Below are 26,138 nucleotides of genomic sequence, written 5' to 3' on the forward strand. Positions count from 1 at the left end.
TAGATTTAACTCCTATGTATAAATTAACCCTACACCCTAGTTTAATTACAAACTAAGATTTTCACCTAAAACCCAACCAAAACCTTTAACTGGTTGATCTGCGATCAAGTTAATTAAGCCCATTTTTAATCCTCCGTTAATTACCTCGATGGCCTAATCTCACTTTAAGCCATCATTAACCTGATACCGCCATAATTAAGTGCCAGCCGAGCCCCCCACTAGCCTCCGCACAGCTTCTCCACCCGATCACCATGCGATCGTCCCCCCTCCTCATCCGACGGCCCTTATCCATATCGAGCCAACCCGATGTCAGTCCTTTACCCAACCGATAAAGTGGTTCCCCCTTGGCCCCTAATGCTATGCGTCATTCGATGAGTGGAATCGGGCGGCCACTCCCAAATACCACCGAGCACCCAAAAGCAGTGCGAAATAAATTGCTTACCGCCCTCTCGCTATGTGACAAATTAACCACTATTCACCCCGTACCCGCCAAAAAATAGCTTTTTGTGTATAAAAGCCAAAAGCCCCAAAATTGTTTGTTTTCGCTAAAATTTCATCTGCAAGCCTCTATACGCATGCACGACACCTGCAAACGTCAAAGCCATCAACCCAAGTACTATTTCACTCCAAAGATGCCACACACAACCCAGTCGGCCTCGTAGCCTATACCAAGCCCATTCAACCACTTGCAGTTGCCAGCCACCCTGATGAGAGCTAATTCATCCCAGTTCCAGGTATTTAAACCAGAATTCACCAAATAGCCTGTCAATTTTAAAGTAAGCAGTTGCTAAGTGTTTTTAGTTAAGTTAAAAATTAATTAAAAATACTCAAGAGCTTGAGCCATTAACCACTGCAGAACACCATTTCCCTAAAAACTTTGAATACTTCCCCACACTCAAATCCACAAGAACTTAGTATGGCTTCCCCAATTGCAATGGATGTGAGGCCCATCACTACACCTCATTTAGACCTAGACCACATTCCCCTAGCTGATAGAGACTTCCAGATAAAAGATACCACTGTCATAGAGCTCTTGCTCAAAGTGCATTGCCAAAGTAGGGACAAGTTCCTAAACCATGCTGATGAAATTGGCCTTTGGGAATCAAATTTTCCCAAGTACTAGTTCCCCCAAGTCCACATTTTTCCTGAAATTGTGCATATGTTCTATGCTTGCTACGTCCCCAGTCATAGAACCATCATGTCTCATGACCAGAAGGTCCTTTTCACCATTATCGCCGAATCCATCAATGAAATGCTGCAACTCCAACTAGGGCCAAACCTAACTCCCCTCCCAATTGGAGACCTACTGGACTTATACCCCAAACTCAACTTTGCCAAATTGGCCCAACTGTTCCAAACCTTCATCGTAGAAGAAAAGCACATCCCTAACGACCCCCCTCCATATGTAGCAGCTATATTTTCCCCTTGCGGCCAAAATATTGTAGCCATGATATCTTGTGCTTTGGGTTACTCCACAAGTGAGTACATTGATGAAATTATCTTGGATTTCATGTTCATCTATACCCTAGGACAACCTCCTACAACCATTTATCACTTTGCCACATTTATAGTTGACAGGATGCTTGAGCAGTTCACAAGAATGGGAAATGAAAGGGTCTTCAAATACTCTTTAGTGTTATACCATATGTTTTTATATTATCAGGCTTATAAGTTCCCATTCACTCTCCAAAAACTGGACACCAAGGGCCAACCAAGATCAGTCATTTTTTGGACCCCATTAATCCATGAGTATCAGTCTCCATACTCTTATTTAGACTTTATTGACTTATTTGTACATCCCGTTATGACAATCTTGACTAGAAATCCTCCTCCAATAATCAGTCCAGAAATAAAGAGAGTCCTTCAACTATCAAAATAGAACAAAGTGGGTGACTGGTACCTTTACTAGAACCACACAGAAATTAGGATATATGGTTGCATGCTTGCACCATACAAATTGCCAAGATACCTCCCTATGAGTTTGTTTGCATTAGAATACTACAGGCAAATTATCAACGCAAATGAGATAAACTTTGTAAATGCCAAGAAGAAGGCCAATTTAAAAATAAAAGACCAACTAGGCCCCTTCATATGTAACTCTAGGGAGGTTGGGACAAAGGAAGATTTGATACTATAGAAGATGAAGTTCGAGATAAGTTTTGTTTGGAGATATGACCCTTTGGAATTCATCACCAAGAAGAGGCAAAAGGTCAAGTTGGGACCTTTTATTCACCATCCCATACCTAAGATTGAAGCCTATGATAACCAATAAGAATGGGTGGAAGGAACCCTAGTTGATCAAGACAACACCAAAATAGAAATAGGGAACACTCTAATCGATCTTGAAAAAAAACTTGATGAGAGTTCTTTCCTGGAGGTGCTAGAGTAGTCAAATAGGCCAGAGAAATCAAGCAAACCAAAGACAGCCATGAGTACCCCCTTAGTTGTGTATACTCCTCTAAATGAGGAAAAGAGTCTAAAAAGAAGTGGGGAGGAGGCCAACACATCAACAAGGGCCACTTCATAGACTTATTTAGATACAAGCCAAGCAAAAAGACAGAGAGTGAATCATGTTTCTAAACAGGAATACACAGAGGAAACAACAGAAGTCACTAGCACATAAGGAAATAGGAGCAGGCCCATCACCCCATCGGAAGGCACACCCTCCACATCACAAACTCAAGGGTTGGAAAGGAAGCTCAGTCTTGAGGTATCTTCCTTCAGAATGCCTACTGACAAAGACCAAGACATCAAGGAGAGGTACAGGGAAATAAAAGCTAGGAATGAGAAGCTTAAGGTCCAAACTTATGCCTAGTACCTGAAGATGACCCCTACCAATCAAACAAGGCTAATGTCAACCTTTGATATCAAAGAGGGGAAAATGCAGATGACTTTTATCAAGCCTACAACTCAACAGCCAAGAACAACCTCAGATTTCAAGAAAGTAGATTTTGAAGTGCTGGCAAGGGATATCCATCCCATAGACTAGATTGAGCTACACAAGCAAATAGGGGAGATGATATACTCCACTTTGACTGGAAATGCCATAGCTACCCACCAACTACAGAATTCCTTAAACAACATATTTGCATAATTCCAATTGGAAAAGGCCTCTTCACAGGCCAAGGACACAAGAATCAAGTCCTTAGAGGACTTAGTAATTGAATTGGGACACGATCCCAAGGATATAAAAGCCACAGAGCAGCTAATTAAGAAGAAAAATGATGATATCGCTGCACTCAAGAAGCAACTAAAGATACCCCAACTGCATCATTCGCAAACATTAGAGGTCCTAGAAAACCAACAAGGACATGAAGAGCTCATGGACTTGGTCCTGAAGCTGAACGATCAACTCAAGGAGACAAAAAAGGAGTTGGACACTTTAATTCAATCAAAACAAAGTGACTTGGCCACAACTTCCAGAACTGTCATCCCCACGGTGTCCACAACAGTTCCTTCTACACTAGCAGCATCACTGGCACCCACAACTCCACCTGCAACAACATTGCCAGTAACAGTAGAATCTACTACAGCAGCAGGAGCACTAGGGGACAAAGTAGCAGAACTTGTGAAAGCCATGGAAGATATGTCTATCTAGGCTACAGAGATGAAAATATTGAAGGAAAAGGTGGCAAGTTTGGAAACTAACTGAAAACTTGCCCAACTCAAGTAGAAAGAGGAAACACAAAGGGCCCAGAGAATGGGTGAGAGGATCAAAATCTTGGAAAAGGATTTGACACCTGAGAAGCCACTTGGACAAACCAAGGAAATGCTGTGGACCAATATAATTGATTCTATCAATGATATTTGGCCATCAATCCAAGTTATTTTTGAGCAAACAGAGCTAGTAAAGATAGCTACTGAAGCTATCCAGAAAGTGAAGGAGGAATTGGGAAATAAGCCTGAGGATGCAAATAGACTCATCCATTTCCTCAATAGAAAAAACAGATATGAGCTACATGAGCTAAACATTGAAGACAAAACTGCCATCATTCTAGAAATAAGGAAGGTCCTTTCTAAAAGGAACCTTATGCTTAATTTGGAAGAAAAGTGCCACAATATGTAGGTAGCCATTGATAGGTTCATGACTAAATTTCAGATTTTGAGGGAAAAGGGTCTACACAGTCCTATGGTCATTAATGATAAACTCATGACACAATTGGACTATGGCAACAAACTTAGATGGTTGGCTAAGGAACAAGCAAGCTCTTCATCCATTAAATCCTTGCCAATGGGAAAAGTATTATATGACACATTTGAGAACTTGTTTTTCCTTGAACACGAGGTAAAACATTTGTTCCTCACCAAACCAAATTTTGCTAAATATACCGAAGCTGATGATATTTACAGGAGAATGGTAAATGTGAAATTACTAGATGCAGAATGGTGGGAGACAATGACAGGTTTACTGTGATAAATAATAGCTAAAAGTTATTGTGCAGTAAAAATGAAGGCAGCTATGTAAAATAGGTAAAAACAACACAACAGGGTCAAAGAGTATCAGATGAAAGATCGAAGTAAAGAAGACTCCAACATAAAAATGCCACAATGGAATAAAGATCAGATATTTTACAGGATTCTTGTGTAAAGCGAAATACAAATAAGTATTATCTCATGTTCAATGCTGTTTTCCTTCAAGTTTTTTCATAATCTTTATGTATCTCTAAAATCTAAATGTTATAACATGGAATGATATTTCAGGAATTGCTTAAATGCACTTTGTCTTGACCGTTATGCATTATTATATGTTTTCTTCATGAATCTAAGTTAAGGAATTCTTGATTGTTCCTTAGTTTAGGTGGCTTCTTGTGATCTGTAGCAAAGGATTCTTAATTTCCCTTTGTTCAGGATTATCCTCTGTTCTCCATTTTGATCCTGGTCAAAGGATTCTTGAGTGTCCTTTCACCGTGGTTAGAATTACTTCACCCATTAGCCTAAATATTTTCATTTTGCTCTGCTAGTCTGCCCTCTGAACATTCCCTTTAATGAATTGGTCTAGTCCCGCTATCCATTTGTTGACTCCATAGTCCAATGGCTTTAATACCTATCTCTATCCATCTACTCTAATAATTCCACCACCCAACCTTCAAATCAAAACCAAAACCCCAAAGAACACTAAGAACTAGCCTAAAATCCCATAAGAAACAAAGCTAAATTATATAGGGAGAGCCCTCTCTGAGTCATAGGTTGGCTAGAGCCTATACTTAAAAGACTTGTTTGTGGTTACCTCAGTTTCTTCCTTCTTCTAATAACTTCTAAGGAAAATTCTGAGTGATAATAGGAGCTTCAAGCCTGAGGAGAAGGGCATAAGGCTTATTTGACGAGCTACTAGTTTGAAAGGTTCAGTTTGTTTTTTAGAGTCGAAGTCAGGTTTAGTTTGTTAGTCGCTTTACAGTTTTGAATTTAATTTTTTTTTTTTTTTTACTCCATGCCCAATGCATTAGTCTACCTGGTCTACGGTGTTCTTGACACCTCCTAAAGGAGATGACATCCCCAGATGGAGCCAATGTTAGTGTCTGTTAATCCTATTAGTCATAAGCGATCAAATATTCTCTTACAAAGTTTTTGATAGGGTCCTACTGCAAATTTTTATGGTTTCAAATAGGTTTTCAATAAAAATTTGGTCACTGGTTAGGTTAGGTAGGTAATCTCTACTCCTTTCACTTTTGTGATCAATGAAAAATCATGAGGGTCAAGTCATTCCTTGTTGTAAGTGTGTCATAGTCATTATGGTCATCATTTTTCTCATTCTTTCCATGTCAAGTCATCATTAGGTTATTGGGTCAAAATCATAAAAAAGTTAGCCATTTCACCATCAAAGTCATCATTTCAAGGAGTAGTGATGGAAAAAGTTTCAATAAAGTTTTCAAAAAGTGTTTTATATTTTCAGTATGATGTATTATGATTCATAAAGTTCTAAAGCTACATTTTCAAAAGCAAATGTCAAAGTACATGATCGGCCCACTACACCACCCATGGAGAAAATCGATTTTTCAAAGAAATAAAAGAGCAAAGAAACTCTCATTTGCTCATTTCACTTCCAAGAGACCTCTCTCTATCCTCAAGGAGCTCTGGAACCCTTAGAGAAGCATTCTCTTGCCACCAAAGTGCCTCATTTGGCCAACGTTGTACTTTTCCTGCCCTTATCGTAGATTTGTTTCACTTTAGTTAGGGACATCAAAACTCCATTTCAGATGATCATACATCAACACATAGGCTTTAAGTTATCATTTACAAGTAATTGGATCATCTCCTATCTTGCTTGTGCTTCTGTTTGTGCTTGAAAGTCAGTTTTCCCTCTCCTAGGATTTTCTTGTTTTCATGGTCTCTATGGTTCACATATTCAGAAGAACCCTCTAAAAAAATCTCACTCACTTCCTACATATCCCATATATCCCCATAGACACATTCCCACACCCCTATCCCTCATCTACTCCCTTTTCCCAAAACCCTAGCTTAGACTCTACATTCCTCGCCTAGGACTACTTTTCTCGGCTTTGGACCACTTCCTCTCATCCTTTCCCTGAAATTACGCTTTTCCCTACTCCCTAACATCCCCACCGATCTAACCAAAATTTCCCAAGAATTTAGAGACCCCCTAACCCCTCCATTTCACTCAATTTCAAAAACTACCTAAATCCCTTGTTTTTCCCTACACCAAACCCTAATTTCCCTTCCTGTTGAGCTAGGGTTTGCTATGGATTCTGAAGCTACTAAGCAGAGGAGGCATAAGGGAGGTCTAATCAATAGGTATGAGCCAACTTCAGCACATGACATCATGTCTTCTCCTTTTCTCAAGAAATCCTTCCAGGATGTTGGTTGCCTTGCCTTTTGCCAAAGGATTGAAGAACTTGGTTTTAATGACAAACTCACCAACACTTTTGCCAATAGTTTAAGGAGAGATAAGGTAACCATTGATGGAGTGGTGTTCACTCTTTTAGTAGGGACCATTGCTACAACTATAGGGATCTCAAACACTGGAGAAATTTGGTTCAAGAACAGAGACCTCGAACTTGAGAATTACAAGATGTATCTAAAATCTCCATATAAAACTGCTCCAAAGCACATCTTCTTGTTCAGGCATCTTCTGGACAAGTATGCCCCTCTCATGAAAATGTTCATGAAGTATTTTACATGTGAGGGTATATTCTCAATAGTGTATGAGTACCATGTGAGTTTTTTGATGCATTTCACCAGTGTAAGTGCACTCCACCTACCTCATTACCTTTACAGAAGCATGGTTAAGATGGAAGAGAAGGTGCATAGGTTGGGAAAATATCATCATGCCAGTTTGTTTCATCATGGTTTGGTGAATATCCTAGTTTTCCATCACCTGGCACAAATCAATTTGTCTTGGGATGTTTTCATCTATTCAACATCTTTATTGCCTTGTCGAGCTCAGTCAAGTAGCCAATCTACTCCTTTGTCTTCTCTAGCACAACAAGAGGTGGCTTCCACAAGCATACCTATCACAAGAATTCCTAGGGTAGAAGTGACCAAGACCTACACAAGAGGTAAAATTCTTGTGTTTTCTCCACACATTGTTGAAAGGGGCAAGCCTACATCATCACAACAGGATGAGACACCATTGGATGAAGAAGCACAGATTCATCTTGACATTGATATGGTAGATTTAGAAGTGCATAAGGAGGTCAAATATTTAGAGCAGATCATCTAGGAGAAAGAGGCTAAGATCAGAGAATAGAAGAGTAGGTTGTCCAAAGCATATTTTTTTATTTATTTCTTTCAACAAGAAAACAAACAATTCAAAGTCAAGCAACTTTTTCTTGATAAATCTAAAGAAAATTTGAAGAAGGATAGTGCCAAAGGTAAAATAGTGATAAAATTGGAAGAGATTGAACCCACTGGTTTTCAGCTCAAGCCTAGAAGGCCTAAGACAAGAGGTTTGAAGAGGAAAAAAGAGCAAAACACTGAAACATCCTCTCCACCAAGGCAACAAAACATTAACAAGTCCATTGAAGAAGATTTTGAGGAAAATAGGGAAAATTGGCTTGTTAGAGTCAATGGCCACTTGGAAAAGATCCTTAAGAGGGCCAACAGGGCCACTAAGCTTCAGAGGCATATGGCCATGTGCTACTATACTAGAAACAAGGTCTCCCAAGTCAAAATCAAGTAGCTGAAAAAGAAGTTAGAGCAAACCCTAAGGAGGCAAAAAGAGAAACATAAACTTGACTTGCTAGTTGAGGCCTCCCTCCTTGCTTGAAATTTCATTTCAGAGCTTCATGGACCAAAATTGAAGCAATTTTGAAGAAATTTTGAACAATTTTGAGTTTTTGTGACTTTTGGCATAAACAAGAAGAACAGTTCAGCCAAAAGTGCATCGCCTTGGCGCTGCGCTTTTTCCTCAGACCTCCAAATGCCAAAAAGTTTATATGGATGGATAGATAATGACCTATACATGCCATATATCCACTTTTGGTTCCTTTTAAGAAAACATGTTTGAAGAAAATGCCCAAAAATAGGTCAAAAAACCACTTTCTGCCACCTTACTGGACTAGGTGTTGTGCTTTTGGAGTAGTTATGGGAGAATGAGTTTTTCTTAGTCTTGGATTGTCCATTTTGCTTTCTTAATGTGTCTAATGAAAAATAGACATCCAAATATTTGTATTGGTATATTTAGAGTTGAATTTGGAGCAGTGAAATGCCTCCAAAAACCTCTTCAAAGTTGGCATTGCACTTTTGCCTAATGGTGATGTGCTTTTGTAGGTGGTGCTACACTTTTGCCTGTTTTTCCAAATTTCAAGCTTTCTTCAGTCAAATGTATTAGTTTTTCTATTTTGAGGAAAGTTTCTTAACCTCCCTAGTTATTAGGTCTTGTTGGACATATTCTTGTGATCAGTTCCTACACCGAGGGATTTGACCCTTGAGAGTGGGGAAGTGTTTTTTGGTCTATATCTATCTAGTTTTCAGTCAGACTAAGGATTTGACATCAGAGAGTGGAGATCTTGTAGCTTGTACTTCATCACACTTTACATGAAATCAAAGGCCAGTTGCAACTATTATCTAGGAATACTTGTGGTGTGAGTTTGTTATAATGTTTTTCTTCTGTTAATAGCTTTATGAATGATAAATGCATCTCCTTTCCATATCTATGCTCTTCAGTGATTTTCCTAAGAGGTATTAAACATAATTCTTATGATTAAGATTTGTTTTGTTACGAAATAATATTTGTGTACTTAGTCTTCTGATAGATGAGTTCATGGTTCACGTGCTCATCTTGATTTTCTTATATTTTCAACCCTACACTACATCGACCAACTCTTAAAATATCACAAAGGCATACCTACCCCGCTCCTTTATATCTCTTGCAACGAAACCCTTGAGACTTGACCTAGTTCCTTGATTTTGAATCCTGATCCAACAAAACCCTAAAATATTTAAAACCCTAGAGCTAAAAGAGACCTAGCCTAACATCTTTTCCCACTCCAGCCATTATTTGTTGTGAGATCATAGAGAGAGGCCTCTCTAGTTTGGCAGGGCTAACTACTAAACCCTAAGTGGTTTGAGGTTAACTCCATCGATCTCCTTTCTTAGCCTTGGGACATTATGGAGGATAACAAAATGTAGCTGCTATTAAAGCTGAAGTTGAAAAAATTCTTAAGGCTGGCTTCATCTACCCCATACCATTGACAGATTGGGTTTCTAACATCTTCTAGGTGACTAAAAAGTAGTGAAAGATACATGTCTGTGTTGATTATAGGGATATTAATCGGGCTTGCCCTAAAGACAATTTTCCTACTCCCTTTATCGACCATCATATCGACGAGTGTGCCAGAAATGAAATATTCTCCTTTATGGATGGATTTTATGGGTATAATAAGTTTAATATCCTTCCTATTGACTAGCATAAGACCACATTTATGTATCCTTGGGGGATTTTTTTCTATAAAAAGATTCCTTTTGGCCTTAAGAATGACGGGGAAACCTTCCAAAGGGCCATGTCTTATGCATTCCATGATATTAAAAACATCATTCAACTGTATCTTGATGATTTACCCACACATTTCGCTAAATTTCAAGACCATCCGACTCACCTTCATGCGATTTTTCTTTGATCTTGACACTATAATATCTAGTTAAATCCTCACAAATGTGTCTTCTGCATTGAATCTAGTCATCTCCTAGGATTCATAGTTTCCAAAGAAGGTATCTGAATTGATCCTCTTAAGGTGGAGGCTATTGTTAATCTACCGCCTCCATCTACCTTACAACAACTCCAAAGTTTGCAAGGGAAGGAAAATGGGATGTTTGGAAGGGTTCTAGTCACCTTTTAAAGTAAGGGGTCCCATTCATTTGGGATGAAATTTCCAAAAATGCCTTCGATGCATTAAATAATGCACTTGTCAGCACACCTTTGTTGCATCCCCCTAACTATCATCGCAACTATTTCTTGTACTTGGCTGTCACTGACAGTACCATTGATATGGTGCTAGTTCAAGACGATGATGACGGTAATGAACATGTGGTATACTACCTAAGCCCTAATCTCTTTGACACCAAGATTCGTTATGCTCATGTCGAGAAATTGGCCTTGGTGGAAGTCCACGCTGTCCAACGTTTCCGCCATTACATCCTTTTATGCAAAACCATGGTGATATCTGATTGTAACCCCATGCTTTATATTCTGACTCTCTAGTTGTTTGGTGTAAAATACTCAAAATAGATTGTCATCTTGCAGGAGTTCGACTTGGAGTTCACTAAAGCTAATTAAAAAAAGTAACTAGTTTTTGCTTAACTTATTTGTGATCTTACCTCTGTAGACACAACCACCATATATGATGAACTAATTCTTGATGAATCCCTCTTCCTCATTAGCATTCTCAATCCATGGTATGGAGACATTATCATATATCTCCAAACTCATACTTCTAGACCAAAATTATCTCGCTCTGAGTGACGTCGAATCAGTATCAATCCTAGCCTTATCATATTATTGGGGATACCTTATACCGTCATGGTGTGGATTCAGTCCTTCGACTATGTTTGACACATGAGGAAGCTGAGAAAGCTTTAAATGACTGCCACTCTTTGACACAACAACTCAAAATATCCTCCGTTCTAGCTATTTTTGACCTTCCATATTCAAATATTGCATTTTTCAGTCCAGAAATGTCACGCTTGCCAAATATATAACTAGAAACAACAAACCCAACCCGCTTCCTTACACCTGATTATTACCGTTGGTCCATTTGAAAAATGGGGCATTGATTTCATGACTTGTAACCCTCACTTGGCCAGGGGGCATGGGTACATCATCGTTTTCATGGATTATTTCACAAAATGGGCTAATGCAATGCCTACATACAGTTTTGACAGTAAAATTGCGGCCTTATTCCTATTTAATCATGTCATAGCTCGGTTTGGTGTTCTGCAAGCCATAGTCACTAACCATGGCTCCCATTTCCATAATTACATGATGGAAGAACTTATTGCTCAGTTGGACTTACGTCACAATAGCTCAACTCCATATTACCCACAGGCCAATGGCCAAGTTTAAGTTGTCAACAAAGTTCTAGTCATATGCTTCAACGAATCATTGGGATGCATAAAAGGAACTGACATATTATTATTATTTTGGCCTTATGGGCATATTGAAATATTGCTATAGCGATAACTAGATTTATGCCTTTTCAATTGGTATATGGTCTGGAAGCCACTCTAGCTATTGAGTGTGATATCCCATCATTGAAGCTAGTTGTCAAACTACTTCCTAGTACTTCACCTGAGGAAGAACAATTTCTTTAGTTAGAATGTATTGACGAGACTCGTTGAATTTTCGTATTGGTAATTGAGAGTCAAAAAAGATGAGTCAAAGCTCAATATGATACAACTGTGACCCCTCGTGCATATGCGGAAGGTGACTTGTTCTTATTGTACGATCAAGATAACGCTGAATTAGGAGATGAAAAGTTTGAACCCATGTGGCATGGACCCTATATTGTCAAACACATATTACAAAAGGGTGCATATGATTTAGTTGATTACGATGGAAATTAGTTGTCTGAGCCCCTTAACAGGCTCCACCTAAAAACATATTATGCTTAATCTTGCATAGATACTTTGTACATTAGTGTGTGTTTCATTAGTGTGCAGTGTTTTGGTGTGATTATTTGCATTTTTTCAAACATGTTCTCCCCTACTTACCACATGTTCCACTTCATTTGCAAATGTTAGAGAACCCTCTTCCTTATGTTAGTTTTGCTGATGGCACTTGTCCTAGTACACAGAATCTATCTTTCGTTGCGTGGGAACTCTTTGCTCCCAATGATGAGTTATTGAGTTTACATGGTATATGTTTAGGACATACAAGTAACAACATAGAAGAATATAGTGCGGTCATCGAACTATTGTCAAAAGCTATTTCTCTTGGTATTAGGGCGTTATTTGTTAAACTTGATTCACAACTCATTGTATTACAATTAAACATGCATTATTCCATTAGAAACCCTAAAATTTTAAGAATGTATTTGTGTGTTTGTCTCTTGGAAAGAAATTTTTGTTAAATAACTTATTAACACATTCCAAGACATCTAAATACATTCACTGATGCATTAGCTAATCATATTTTAGATTGACATTTTCAGCATATGCAAAAATAAAACCATGGAATGGTAGGAAAATTAGGTACATAAACTAAAACATGTATATATAGATTGCCATATAGAGTTTGCAAAATGTTTTTACATCAAAATTCAAAATTTGTGTTTTGAGACACATGGCTCCTCGAGCCTACATAAGTGAAAAAAAAAAGACTAGAGACACGTTTATCTTCCAACATGATGCTCATGATAAAATGATAAAAACCTAACAACTCAACCCAATAGGCAACACAGTCTAGTTGATACCCCCGTGGTATGCCTCTGATACTGAAGTGGCACCTCATTAATAGTAGCATAATTTGGAATGCCTCTAGTCAAGGCCTCCAGATTGCACTCCACCTCTATCATAGGATCGGCTCCCTCGACATATGGTGCATCCTCAACCTATTATGCCATCCTCCTCGCTATTAGAGAAACCCCTAGAGGTCTCTCTAGTCCCACATATGCAAAATATCACAAGTCTCAATCTCAGTTCACATAATTCAAAAACATCAAAAAAATTGAAAAACTTAAAAAACAGTTCTTTACCTGAGTCATTCCACTACACTTTAGGTGGCAATGGGAGTTCAGGATCTCCTTGGAAATTTGTCCTAGAATAGGCCCAATCTTCCACCATGATGAGCTAGTTATGTAGCCATACAAAGAACGTAGGTGGAAAGGAAATTTGTTTCTCACCTCCATGACAAGACATAAAATCTCCCCACCTATTGGGAGTGAGATCCCCCAAGGGCAGTTTTAGGGCTAAAAGCCCATGTTTAAGTCACTTTTTGTAAATTATTGTAAAGACTCCGCATTTTCTAGTCGCGGACCATGAAGGTGTTATGTATCATAAAGGGTAGTTTTCCCTTAGTTTTGTAAGGTAAAGTCGTCTGTAAGAGACCTACCCATGGTCCACGGACCATGGGATTGTATAAAAAGAGCTAAGCTCTAAGTAGTTAGAGGCATCGAAGAAGTAAGAGAGTCATATATTTAGAGAAATAAGTCTAAGTCTTGGGTTGTAGCATGGGTAGAAGCTCTGCAGCTAAGTGCACAAAGGCCTAGGGTAGAAGTCCGCAGCTGAGTGCACAGACCCCTGCAACAATGTGTGTAGGGTGAACAAAGTCTGTAATGCTTGGAAGATATTAATAAAAGGATTTATTCTGAAATTTTTTGTGTATTTGTTCTGTTGATGGGTTTGGATATTTTGTGTATGAATTTCCTTTATTATGCTTCTACGATGCATGAATGAATACAGTTACATTGAATAATTAAACGCAATTACGAACCTTTAATTACGTGGTGGTAAATTTAAGTATTCAGCAAGATGAGAAAATCACTTAGGGTAATTAAGGAATCTACATGACACATTGCCATAACAGCGGGAAAATACTTGAGCCACAGGATAGGGTTGCGCGAAGTTCGATCGTACAGTTTTGTGAAGGTATTGAAAGTCGAAATAGAGGGCTTGTCTTACAAGCCTTAGAGTGAGATCACCTGCACGAAGGCAGGGATAGAAGAAATCAAACGACATCACGACCATAATAGGGTGTGTAAACGTGGTTCTAGGATCCCCCCATACTACTTCGGGTGAGACTTTGGTCTGCGCTCCACGGGCTGACTCCAAAAAGGCCAGTGGTGTAGGAATTTGTTTGGATAATTAATGTTGAACCTGGGTTAGGCCCCCTCAAGGCAACTAATGGTTATGTTGTCGGGACCAAAATCTGCATAAGAGATGTGTGATGTAGTATCACTGGAATCCAACTAAGAAGGAGATTGGAGATTGGTTGGATAGAAAAATCCACAAATTCACGGCACAAGAGAACAGAAACCCGCGATTGACAAAAGAACAATGGTTGGACAGATACCTATATACAGAGATCCACGAGATCTTTTTATGCTCCTTCTGTATCGAGCTATACGAGTGGATCATGAAGCTAACAGATAGCAAAGGAAGGTGGAAACTTGACGGTCTTATTGTGTGGACCCCGGAGCTAGTGCAAAGGTTCGAAGCATCAGAGGATAAGGTCACCCACGCTATTGATATTGGCTCGATCACGTCATAGGAGGATTTGTGACTGAATTCGCAATCGACACCTCAGTCACCTATAACGAGGTGGAGTGATGATTTTTCAAAGGACCACGAGGTAAGTATGTAAAATATTTGAATACTTGGATTAAAATGTTGTTGTGCAAAAAATGGTTTATGCAGCTACCTTGATGTTCGGGACTACGCAGAGCATAAAAACTTACTTGAACGAAGGAAAAAAGGGTCCAGAGTATAGCCCCTTGATTTCACCTCCACGAAGTGACGAAGAAGGGATAGCAAAGGTTTCTCCACGAAGTGCTTTTTAGTTAATAATACAAGGATTCCCGCAAATACCACCTCTGCCCACACCACCTCCAACTTCACCACCCTCACCTCTAACTTTGCATGTACCACCTCCACCTCCACCGCAGTTCAGTATGGCAAATACAATGAAGTTGCCTTTGTTCAAAGGCTTGGGAAATGAGGACCCAAACCAATTCTGGTTCGTTGTAAGGGCTATATGGGAAGCTCAAGGTCTTACATATGATCATATAAAGAAGGTGACACTGGTTAGTGCTTTGCAAGATCGCGTGCTAACCTACTATATTAAGTACTCTAATGATAATCCGAATGCTGGAGTAGAAGACATCCAGGCAGCATTAAATAGGGAATTTACTAGGCCTAAATCTGAGGCGTAGTCGATTGTAGGGTTCAAAGAGATCGCGATGCAACCAGGTGAGACACCTTAGCAACTAGATTAGAGGTTGAAATGTACAATATGCGAAGCCAACATGAATTTGACAGATGGACAACATCGCGAGTGGTTTGTGGATTTGCTACTACCACACTTAAGGAGTGCGTTGTTGCAGAAGAAAATAACAACTCAATAAGAGGCCTTGGAGATTGCCATGAGACTACATGAAACTCTGATGCAAGATCCTAATCTAGGAGTTCAAGAGATCCATGCACAGATGAAGAATCTGTGCCTTGAGATGCAAAGTCTGAAGCAAGACACGATGGTTCGGCCAGAGGTACGCGAGGAGGTATGGTGCTTGAAATGCAAGAGTTAAGGTCATGACAAAGACCATTGCTTAGTCTTTGCAAATATATTGCAGGAGGAGGACCGACGCCTTTAAGGCAAGAAGCTCAAGCAGGACCTAGCGTGGGGCCTGCATTATGGTGTATTATCTATCAAGTAACTAGAAAACATGCCATGGATAACTGTCACTTGCTACAGAAGTATGTACAAGCACCGCAACAGTTGTTATGCAATTTTTGTAGGTCGATAGGAAATTATGAGTGTACTTGTAGGAGCTATGAATTAATGATGGATAAAACTTTCACTTATAGGGTTTAGGCCGGAACGCGGCTCCTTGACCAGAATCCAGGGATGGCACAGACAGGATTTTAGGGGCACAGACGAGGCCGAGGTGGAGGAGGACTTGGTAGAGGTCGAGGACAGTTGATTTGCTACAATTGCGGAGGACCAGGACACTATGCTCGCGATTGCACTAATTGAATGTGTCCATCGTGTAAGTATTACACGTTGTTTGATCATGAAACAAAATATTATCCTATGTTGATAGCTAGGATACGTGACGAAGGGGCGCTACCACCTCCGCTGACTCAGAACCTGTAGATGATGAGGTCTGAGCTGCACGAGGAAGATCCAAATATAGTGCTCAGAAGTAGAATCGCGACAGGAGATGACAAGGGGAAATAGCCAGAAGATAGTACATGGGTTTGTAAAGCCCCGACAGAAGAGGATGAGTTCAATTTGGAGCACGCTCTTGAAGCCTTCATGGAAGCTAAGAAGAGCTTCGCTAAGGCCTCCACCTTAGGAAGCAAGGATAATCCTGAGCCAGAGATGGACCCCTCTATGCTCATGACTTTCGTGGAAACCTATATGAAGTTACTATGCGATAGTAAGGCTATGAAAGCGTAATAAGAACTCATCAATACATACACTAGAACTGTGCTAGGTGAGTCACGCGTAGTATGAAAGATTCGCAAGAATAAAACAAGAACGGGACGAGAGATGACACTGACCACACAAATAGGAGAGTATGAAATGGATCAGGTCATTTTGGACCTGGGATCAGATGTGAATGTCCTACCAAAACAAACTTGGGAGCGAATGGGGAGACCTGTGCTGCAATGGTCTCTGATTCAGCTAAGGATGGCGAATCAGCAGAAAATCATCCTCATGGGGCGACTCTAGGGGGTGACCATGGATATTGAGGGAGCAAGCGCGCTGGCTGACTTTGAAGTAATAGAGATAGTGGATGACAACAATCCCTACCCTGCGCTCCTCGGAATTGATTGGGCTACTAATAGGAAAGGGGTAATCAATCTGAAGAAGTGAAAGATGATATTTGAGAAGAAATCGTTGCATGTGATAGTACCCCTTTATCCTACTAAAGGATCGTGCTATACTGAACCTGTCAGTGATTATGAGAGTGATGATGACCTGGAATGTATCTATAAGATAACAACATGAAACCAAGACTGGGTGAATCCCACTACAGATGGATGAATTAGATGGGATTGTGAGACTTCTTGCACTTCGGACTCCGACAAAGAAATAGAACGTTGGCAGAATCGGTTACATGAAGTATCTATGCTGAATTGCAACATGATGATCCGGTCACTATGTTGTGTGTCGTCGTCAAAGGTAAGAAATATTCCTACTTATTATGGTTTGAATGAGGTAGATATCTTTTTGGATGCAATTGAAAGGGAGGTACTAGAAAAGCAGCGCTTCCAGGCCTTGGACTGGGCACTGTGCGCTACGCCTGCAAGATGGTGGGGTACGCACAGGGGAAGCTTTGATGATTAGTGCGAGTATAGGAGGATGATGAGGACAAAATTTGGGAAGCCTAATATGCGACTGACAAACAAGTATGATGGGCAGAACGATCCATGCGCGCATCTGGGCAAATGGATGTAGGCTTATGGATAAAATCCCCAACCTAAGTGGGTGCACCTGTTCTGTCATACCCTAGATGTTATCCCAATGAATTGGTATACCGAAACAAAGCTCTGCCATGGGACAAGCGAATAGGATATCCCGCACAAAGGATTCATGATGACATTTAGTTTTGAGGATGGGTTTGACAGTATTGATGAAGCGCTACAAGAAGTGAAAGTAGCAACCTTTAACATACCGCATGATCCTTTAGACTTGATTCAGCCTGAATGGTCTACTCAGCTAAGTCGTTCTTTCGAATGCTATAATGTAACTACTGAAGAAGAGGATGAGGATCCGTAGAAGATTAACATTCGAGAAACAGAATGTCACCGTGAAGTTCAGGGACCATAGATTGAGAACCCTAATATAACCGCGCCATTAAAAATGAAACAAGTGAACATTGGTATGGAGGAAGAACCCAAATTCGTGAATAGTGGAGGCTACTGGGATGACACAATAGTGGATAAGGTCACTAAATTGCTCTGTGAATACTGGGACTTATTCCCTACCAATTTTACGGATCTGAAAGGAATAATCGGGGACCTGGGAATGATGAAGATCACGTTAAAGCCCGATGTGAAGAGAGTTAAGCAAAGGCCTTACCGTCTCAATCTAAAATATAAGGAGAAGGCTCATTTAGAGATAGACAAGATGCTCGTGGCAGGCATCATTGAGCCTATGGAAGAATTTGATTGGGTAAGCCCAATGGTGGTGCAAGAGAAGAGGTAGAAGGATGAGATAAGGACATGCTTACATCTCAGAAAATTGAATGATGCTTGTGTGCATGATCCTTTCCCGACTTTGTTCGCAGATGAAGTGTTGGAAAATGTAGGTGTCCAGGAAGCATATTCCTTTGCTGATGGGTTATCTGGGTACCACCAAATCAAAATCGCACCGGAGGATAGGAAGCAATACAACTTTTGCGACTCAGTGGGGTTTTTTTCAATACATTGCAACGTTGTTTGGATTGAAGAATGCGCCTGTAATATTTTCGTGCATGGTTGTTGTGGCATTCAAGGAATTATTCATAAGTTCCTGGAGGTATATTTTGATGATTGGACTATATTTGGGTTGGTTAAGCACCATGTAGCAAGCTTGTGCCTGATGCTAGATACCTGTGAAAGACACCAGATCAGGCTCAATCTCAAGAAGTGTCTGTTTTGCGTTCCTTTTGGGAACCTATTGGGGCATGTGGTTTGCAGACAAGTACTGATTGTAGACCTCGTGAAGATCATGGTGATTCTGAAATTGGAAGTGTCGAGGAGTGTGAAACAGATGTGTGTTACTCTTTGACAAATGGGATATTACAGAAAGTTTATCAAAAGCTATGCCCAGATCACCATGCCTATGGAGAAATTTTTGAAGAAGGATGTCACGTTCTGCTGGAATGATGACTGTAAGAAGATCTTGGACATATTGAAAGAAAATATGGTTACTGTATTGATTCTAGTCTTCCTGGACTGGAAGAAAGAGTTTCATGTACATGTCAACATGTCATGTATAGCGCTAGGAGCAGTACTAACACAGGTTGGCGAAGAAGGCTTGGACCATCCTATCGCATTCGCAAGCACAGATTATGAAAGTAGAGAAGAACTATTCTACCAGTGAACGCAAGGGGCTAGCTATGGTGTATGCGCTCCAGAAGTATCGACACTACTTGCTAGGAGGTCATTTTAAGATGTATATGGATCACTCCATGCCGAAGTACCTGGTCAATAAACCTATGTTGGGGGGAAGAATCTACAGATGGCTCTTATTATTCTAGGAGTACGATTTTGAAGTTGTTGTGAAGCCTGGATGATTGAACACGGGACTAGATCATCTGTCGCGCATTGAAACAAAGGAGGAACTTACTAACTTGGAAGAAGTATTGCCTGAAGCGCAACTATTTGCAATGCGTGTCGGGGATGGTCATTTTGAGGATATAATACACTTCCTAACAACAGGAACTGCATCAGAATGATACTCTTTCCAGCAAAAGAAGGAATTAGTGCACACGGCATATTTCTCTGTCATTGTTGGGCATCAGTTAAATGGGTACTGATGAGATATTGCAACGGTATGTACCTGAGTTCAAGAGAAGTAGCATGCTCATGGATGCTCATGGGGGCGCCGTAGAAGGACATTATGCAGGGAGAGAAACCGCATAGAATATTCTACGCATAGGGTTGTGGTGGCCAACCCTTCATCAGGATTAAAAAGCATATTGCAAGGCATTTGATATATGTCAAAGAATGGGCTGGCCATTGTGGAGGGATGAAATGCCTTTGAATCCACAAATGATATTGCAACCCTTCGAGAAGTGGGAAATAGATTTTGTAAGACCCATTCAGCCACAAGGGAAGATAGGAGTAGGGTACATCATCACTGTGACAGAGTATTTGACTCGTTGGGTGGAAGTGCAGTTGGTGAAGGGTTACACGGCCGCGACAATCGCAAAGTTCCTATTTGAGCATGTACTAACGTGATTTTGGTGTCCAAGGATATTGATGAGTGATCATGGTATGAAGTTCCTGAATGAGAAAATCAATGCACTGATGAAGGAATTTTAGGTATATCACCAGAAGAGCACACCTTATCACCCACAGGCTAATGGGACAGTTGAGGAATTCAAAAAAGTTCTTGAAAACGCGTTGAGCAAGGTTTTCAATGCTCAGCGAAGTGATTGGGACCTACGTATACCTACAATATTGTGGGCTTATCAAACGACATGCAAGAATTTGACGGGACAAACCCCTTTTAGGCTTGTCTATGGTGTGGAAGCCATAACTCCTATGGAATACATCATGCCTAGTCTGCACATAGCATCGCTCACAAGTATGACAGATCGCAGAGCCCTGGAGGAGAGGCTTGCGCCACTGGAGGAGAAGAAATATTTTTGGCCAGATTTCACCAGTAGGTCCAAAAACAGCGCGAAAAGGCATGCCATGATCAACACATCAAGTTGCACACATTTAAGGTAAATGACCTGGTTTTCTTATATGATAGTAAGTTTGATAAATTTCTAGGGAAATTCAGGATGCATTGGTTAGGACCTTATGTTAATAAGGAGATTTCCGATGGAGGAGCGGTATAGCTAGTTAAGTTAAATGGAGAACCCTTCCCAGGAAAGGTGAATGGAAGTCGCTTGAAGCCATACAATGATGATTCGGCGATGTGACTAATTGAAAGTAGCATAGTATTAGCACTCCAGGCAACTGAAAAGAGGTGCGGGACTATAAACTACACTTCCTGGGTGGGGGAGATGCACGATTAGAAGATGGTGCAGAATGAGGATGTGTCAATGGGTCTGTGACAGTGTGGAGGGAGCTGCGCTACCCAGGGAGAAATCGTGGAGGTCGGCTAGAAAGTGACTGTTAAAGTCACTGTTCATGAAGAGATGGCAGAAGTGAGGCCAAATGGAGTGCGCGAATGACATTTAAGACAAAATTTATGGCTTAGATCCTTGAAAATATGTCACCAATCCAGCATTAATGAACCAATTTTAGGGGGAACAATTGGATTTGAATTCAAAATGCCCTATAAATTACAAGTGGTTGCCCAGCGAAAAACACTTGGCATTTTGAGAATTGAGTTGTTGCACTTTTAGGAGCACATGAACTGTGAATTCTTTCAAGATCTGGTAGTGAGTCCGGCTTTTGAACAATTGTCAAAGGGTACACAAGCACTAGTCAATAGCATCATGTTGACATGCATAGGAGCTATGAACACTGAAGGAGTGACAGTCGAGGAGAATGTGCAGGAAATTGATATGGGGGGCGAAGTAGCTTCCCCGGAAGTAGTCGAAGTATTAGCAGAGGTCCCTAAATCCTTGAGAACACCGAGACTGAAGCCAATCCCAACCAAGGAGACCATAAAATACAACAAGGGCAAGCAACCTACCATACCAGTGCACGCGTCACCAAGATGAAACCCACCAAAGCTCATTGCCCAGGAGAAAGGCAAGGCTATAAACCTAGAAGCAGAAGAGGAGGATATCGAAAACATCCCCATGGATGATGAGGATGTGGGAGTGGAAATAGAGGAGTTTGAAGCTTAGGGTGTGGACACCATTACACAGTTTCTGGAGTATGTCCCTCCACACAAGCATAAGTCCAAGTTTCCAAAGGACATTGATGAAAGTAAGACTCCCCTTCAAACCCCTCTGCTACTAGATGAAATCACTTTTGATGGTCCGTGTTTGGCACATGTGCCGATTTTGAAGCTTTAAGACTAGGACCTAGTGGACCATGAGAAGTTCCCACAACTAGCGACCGAATAGTTGATGCGCCTCAAAATTGGTTCAGAGGAGTAGAGAAGGCAGGATTATTCAACCCCCTTTTGGTGCCACACTATAACCACATCCCCGTGATAGTTTTGGTCGTCAAGTAATTGTTGTGTTTGGTGCATGAGGGGTGTCTGTGGCTGGAGAAGCTAATACCATCACCGATATGTTGATTCACCGCACAAATCACCTACCGTATACAGGGAAAAATTCAGCTATGATATTTGGCGGAAAGGGTAGTGAGCTGGCGCTCATAGAATCAATGAAAGAGAAGTTCAAACTCATGAAGAATCCGTGTGGGTGTGCTATCTCCAGCATCTATGACCTCGTTGTGAAGGTGGCAACATAGATCCTTGTAGGGAAGGTGATGCAGAAGTACTGCATTGATGAGGTACTGGTGCCTGTCGTTGCGCTCGCATAGTAGTGCACAGAAGTAGTCTAGTTTAACTGGTCAGACTACTTTCGCGGAGAGTTCCTAGCGAACTGCCACACAGCGTAAGAGAAAAGCAAGACATTCCACTACGTGTGGCTCTTGCTGTCGATTGTGCTCATAGCGTGGGAGCTACTAGAGGATAGCCAATTCCCCTCGGTCATGCCAAACCTTCCTGAAGTAGTGAAGTATGCTTCACTGTGGGTGACCAAGGATGCAGAGCGCGTTCAGGATAGCAATATCTTCTAGATCTTGATGGAAATGAATATCAAGATGGCTATCACTCACAAGCCATGACTATCACCCATAGTATATGATAACCTACAGAGCTATGCTGAATTCAAAGCTGATTTCCATCGGATATCAATCAGGGTGTGGAAGGACCCTGCACAGAAGTGGTATGATTTGTCATACCTCACCATAGATGATCCCATCAATGTGATGTTGGATAAATGGCCAGTGGAGTGGCACACTACCACAGACTTGGCGGTGGGTGGAAGCAAGTCCACCACACAAAAGAAGAAGGAAGAGGCCAAGCTGAAGATGGCGCAGCTGATCGAAAATTGGAAGGAGGCTGCTGAGAAGGCCAAGGCAGAACAAACAAGAAAGAAGGCAGGAAAATAGACAGGTGGCACAAAGCGGGGCTCTAAAAAAGGCACGCGGTCGCCTTCACCTAAGACTGAAGAAGAGGAAACAGAGTAGCATGGCGCGAATCCTTAGGAGACGTCCGGCCACATTAAGCACCCAAGAGAGCTGGAGAAGGGAGGGTCCGGAAAGAAATCCAAGGTGACCAAGACTTCACTGGACCCTATCACACTAACGAAGGTTGAATTATATGACATTGGTGACACAGTCAGAGACGTCACGGTAGAGGCCCTGCAATAGTTTGAAAAGCAGCAACAGATCATCCTAGGGGCCATCCAGACAGGATTGCAGGAGTTGCAAACCCGCGCGTTGCAAGTTGGTATGATGTCTACCAACTTGGCTATCAGCACATCAGATGCTACCGATATGCTGTGCTCGAAGGCTTCCAGAGCGCTAGTGCTGCCGGATGGAGCACTGACAACAGAAAATGAGGCTGACAGGTCCATTGTCAGCACCTTGAAGGGAGTGGGATTGAATCTGGCAGCACTATTGTGCGAAGCACTCCACCTCTTGTAGGATGGAGTCATTAGAGAGTTGAGGGACCGTGAGCACTGCACCCTCCAAGTGATCAATGAAAAAAAGATAAACAACGAGAAGACAGCCCTACAAAGGAATGCTTCCATTGTTGTTGAGGCCGAGGTGACCAGCCAGAACAAGAAGATTCTATAGGTTGTGGAGGAGGCATTCAGAATGGTCCTGGAATTGGCCATTCTAGAGGAGGAACTAGTCGAGGTCCACATCTGTAAATTGGTCACAGGGGTGCGCAACACTCGGACGGAGATGGCACGGGTTTTGTTGGAGCTGAACCTACAGATTACAGAGCTCCAGTTAAGGGCTCAACCTCAGGGAAAATTTTAGGAACCCCCCCTAAATTTATAAATATAATAAATGGGCGAATCTCCATGGTATATAGGAAAAATGGAAGGCGATTTTATCAATAATATAATATGTATATATAATTTTTTGGCGAATCTCTCACCAGGCATTGCGAATATTTTACTCAATTATAAAATCTTGTAAGATCTTGACGAGTCTTTCACTAAATAATAAAACTTTGTAAAGTCCTAGTGAATCTTAGCATAGGCTACATGATGGTTTAATTCCCCCATTTAAATAGGCTACATTCCAGGTGAATACCATGGGTCAATACCATGTGCCATTTTGGTGAATACCATGGGTCAATACCATGTGCCATTTTTATTTTTATTAGAATATTTTTCTCAATTATAAAATCTTGTAAGATCTTGGTGAGTCTTTCACTAAATAATAAAACTTTGTAAAGTCCTAGTGAATCTTAGCATAGGCTACATGCTGGTTTAATTCCCCCATTTAAATAGGCTACATTCCAGGTGAATACCATGGGTCAATACCATGTGCCATTTTGGTGAATACCATGGGTCAATACCATGTGCCATTTTTATTTTTATTAATTGTAATAGCGGCAAGGGCCGTGGAAATGAAGTCTCACCGAACCGGAAGTCTTGGGTTCAAATCTTGGGTTACCCCTCCCCCGTAGAGGGGTACATAATGGACATGTAAATCAGAGAGTCCCACCCCAGCTTACAAAAAAAAAAAAGAAGGTATTTTGGCCATAGGTTTCACCTAAATATAACCCTTTTTTTGAGTGTTCGTAAATATAAGGTGACTTATGGAGTAAATATAAAAAAATGTTTTATTTGTTTACCATACCTCTCATTTATTTATAAATTTACCATACCTCTTTTACAAATATGGTATTTGGCCCATAGGATTCACTTAAATAAAACCTCTTTCTTGAGCCTTCATAAATAGAACGAGGGTTATGGACTAAATATAAAAAGAGGTTTTATTTATTTACGATACATCTAGTTTATTTATATTTTTATTTATTTACCATAGCTTTTGAGTAAGTATAAAAAGACGTTTTATTTATTTACCATACCTCCACTTTACTTATATTTTTATTTGTTTACACCCTTACATGTATATAAGGTGACTTATGGAGTAAATATAAAAAATGTTTTATTTATTTACCATACCTCTCATTTATTTATATTTTTATTAATTTACCATACCTCTTTTATAAATATGGTATTTGGCCCATAGGATTCACTTAAATAAAACCTATTCTTGAAAATGGGCGAACGGAAGGTTGTAAGTCCTAATTTCAAGGGCTAAATTTACCTTTTTTACCCTCTCCCTTAAAATAAGGTGGGCTATTTGAGGTGATTTGTAAAAATGTACTATGATACAAAATATTCGCCCACCAAAAATTTAAAACCCCTTAATTTCGCCAAAGGGCGAACATTCGCCCCTAAAATTATCCTTGCTCAACCTTCAACACAACCAGAGGTAAAGGAACAACGGTCAGCCACTGTCACAGAAGTAGTCAAGGCAATGGAGAGTGTAGTAGCAAACTGCACACAGCTATTCAAACAATAATTTGAGGTCCTGGCCAGCTTGCAGGAGGACCCAAACATCCAGAGGCTAGAGATGGAAGCACACAAACTCGAACATCACTATGATGAAGTTAAGGGAACAACATGAAACATCGCGCTGACACAGAGGTTAGCCAAGCTGCAGGAAACCAAGAAACTGAAGGAACAAGTGGATGTAGCACTGCACAAGGAAGCAGTGTTGAAGGTGTGATTAAATCCCTAGCTGGAGGAAGCTTACGTAGTCACAGGAAACATTTAAGGCAAGATTGTAACTCTGCAATAAATACAACAATAGCTTCAGGCTAACAGCACAAGGGCAGTAATCGAGAAGACAATCGAAGATGTGAAGCAGGAAGCAGCTCAGTGCACAGTCGAAGTTGCGGTCATCAAGGTTGCACTAGATGGGCTTCGCGTAAAGATCTCTACACCTACCGAGTGACTCAAGGGTGATTCATGACGTTTGTGTTGGCGGCCTGTTGGGAGCGGGATCCCCCAAGGGAAGTTTTAGGGCTAAAAGCCCATGTTTAAACCAATTTTTATGAATTATTGTAACTACTTTTCATTTTGTGGTCGCGGAGTGTGAAGGTGTTATGTGTCATAAAGGGTAGCCAACCCTTAGTTTTGTAAATTAAAGTCAGCCGTAAGAGACCTAGCCATGGTCTGCAGACCATGGGATTGTATAAAAAGAGCTAAGCTCTAAGTAGTTAGAGGCATCGAAGAAGTAAGAGAGTCATAGCTTTAGAGCAAGAAGTCTAAATCTTGGGTTGTAGCATAGGTAGAGGCTCT

The sequence above is a fragment of the Pinus tabuliformis genome, chromosome 3_1 (assembly GCF_031772625.1).
Source record: "Pinus tabuliformis cultivar Carrire ecotype Pingquan chromosome 3_1, CPIR1, whole genome shotgun sequence".
NCBI classification, from domain to species: domain Eukaryota; kingdom Viridiplantae; phylum Streptophyta; class Pinopsida; order Pinales; family Pinaceae; genus Pinus; species Pinus tabuliformis.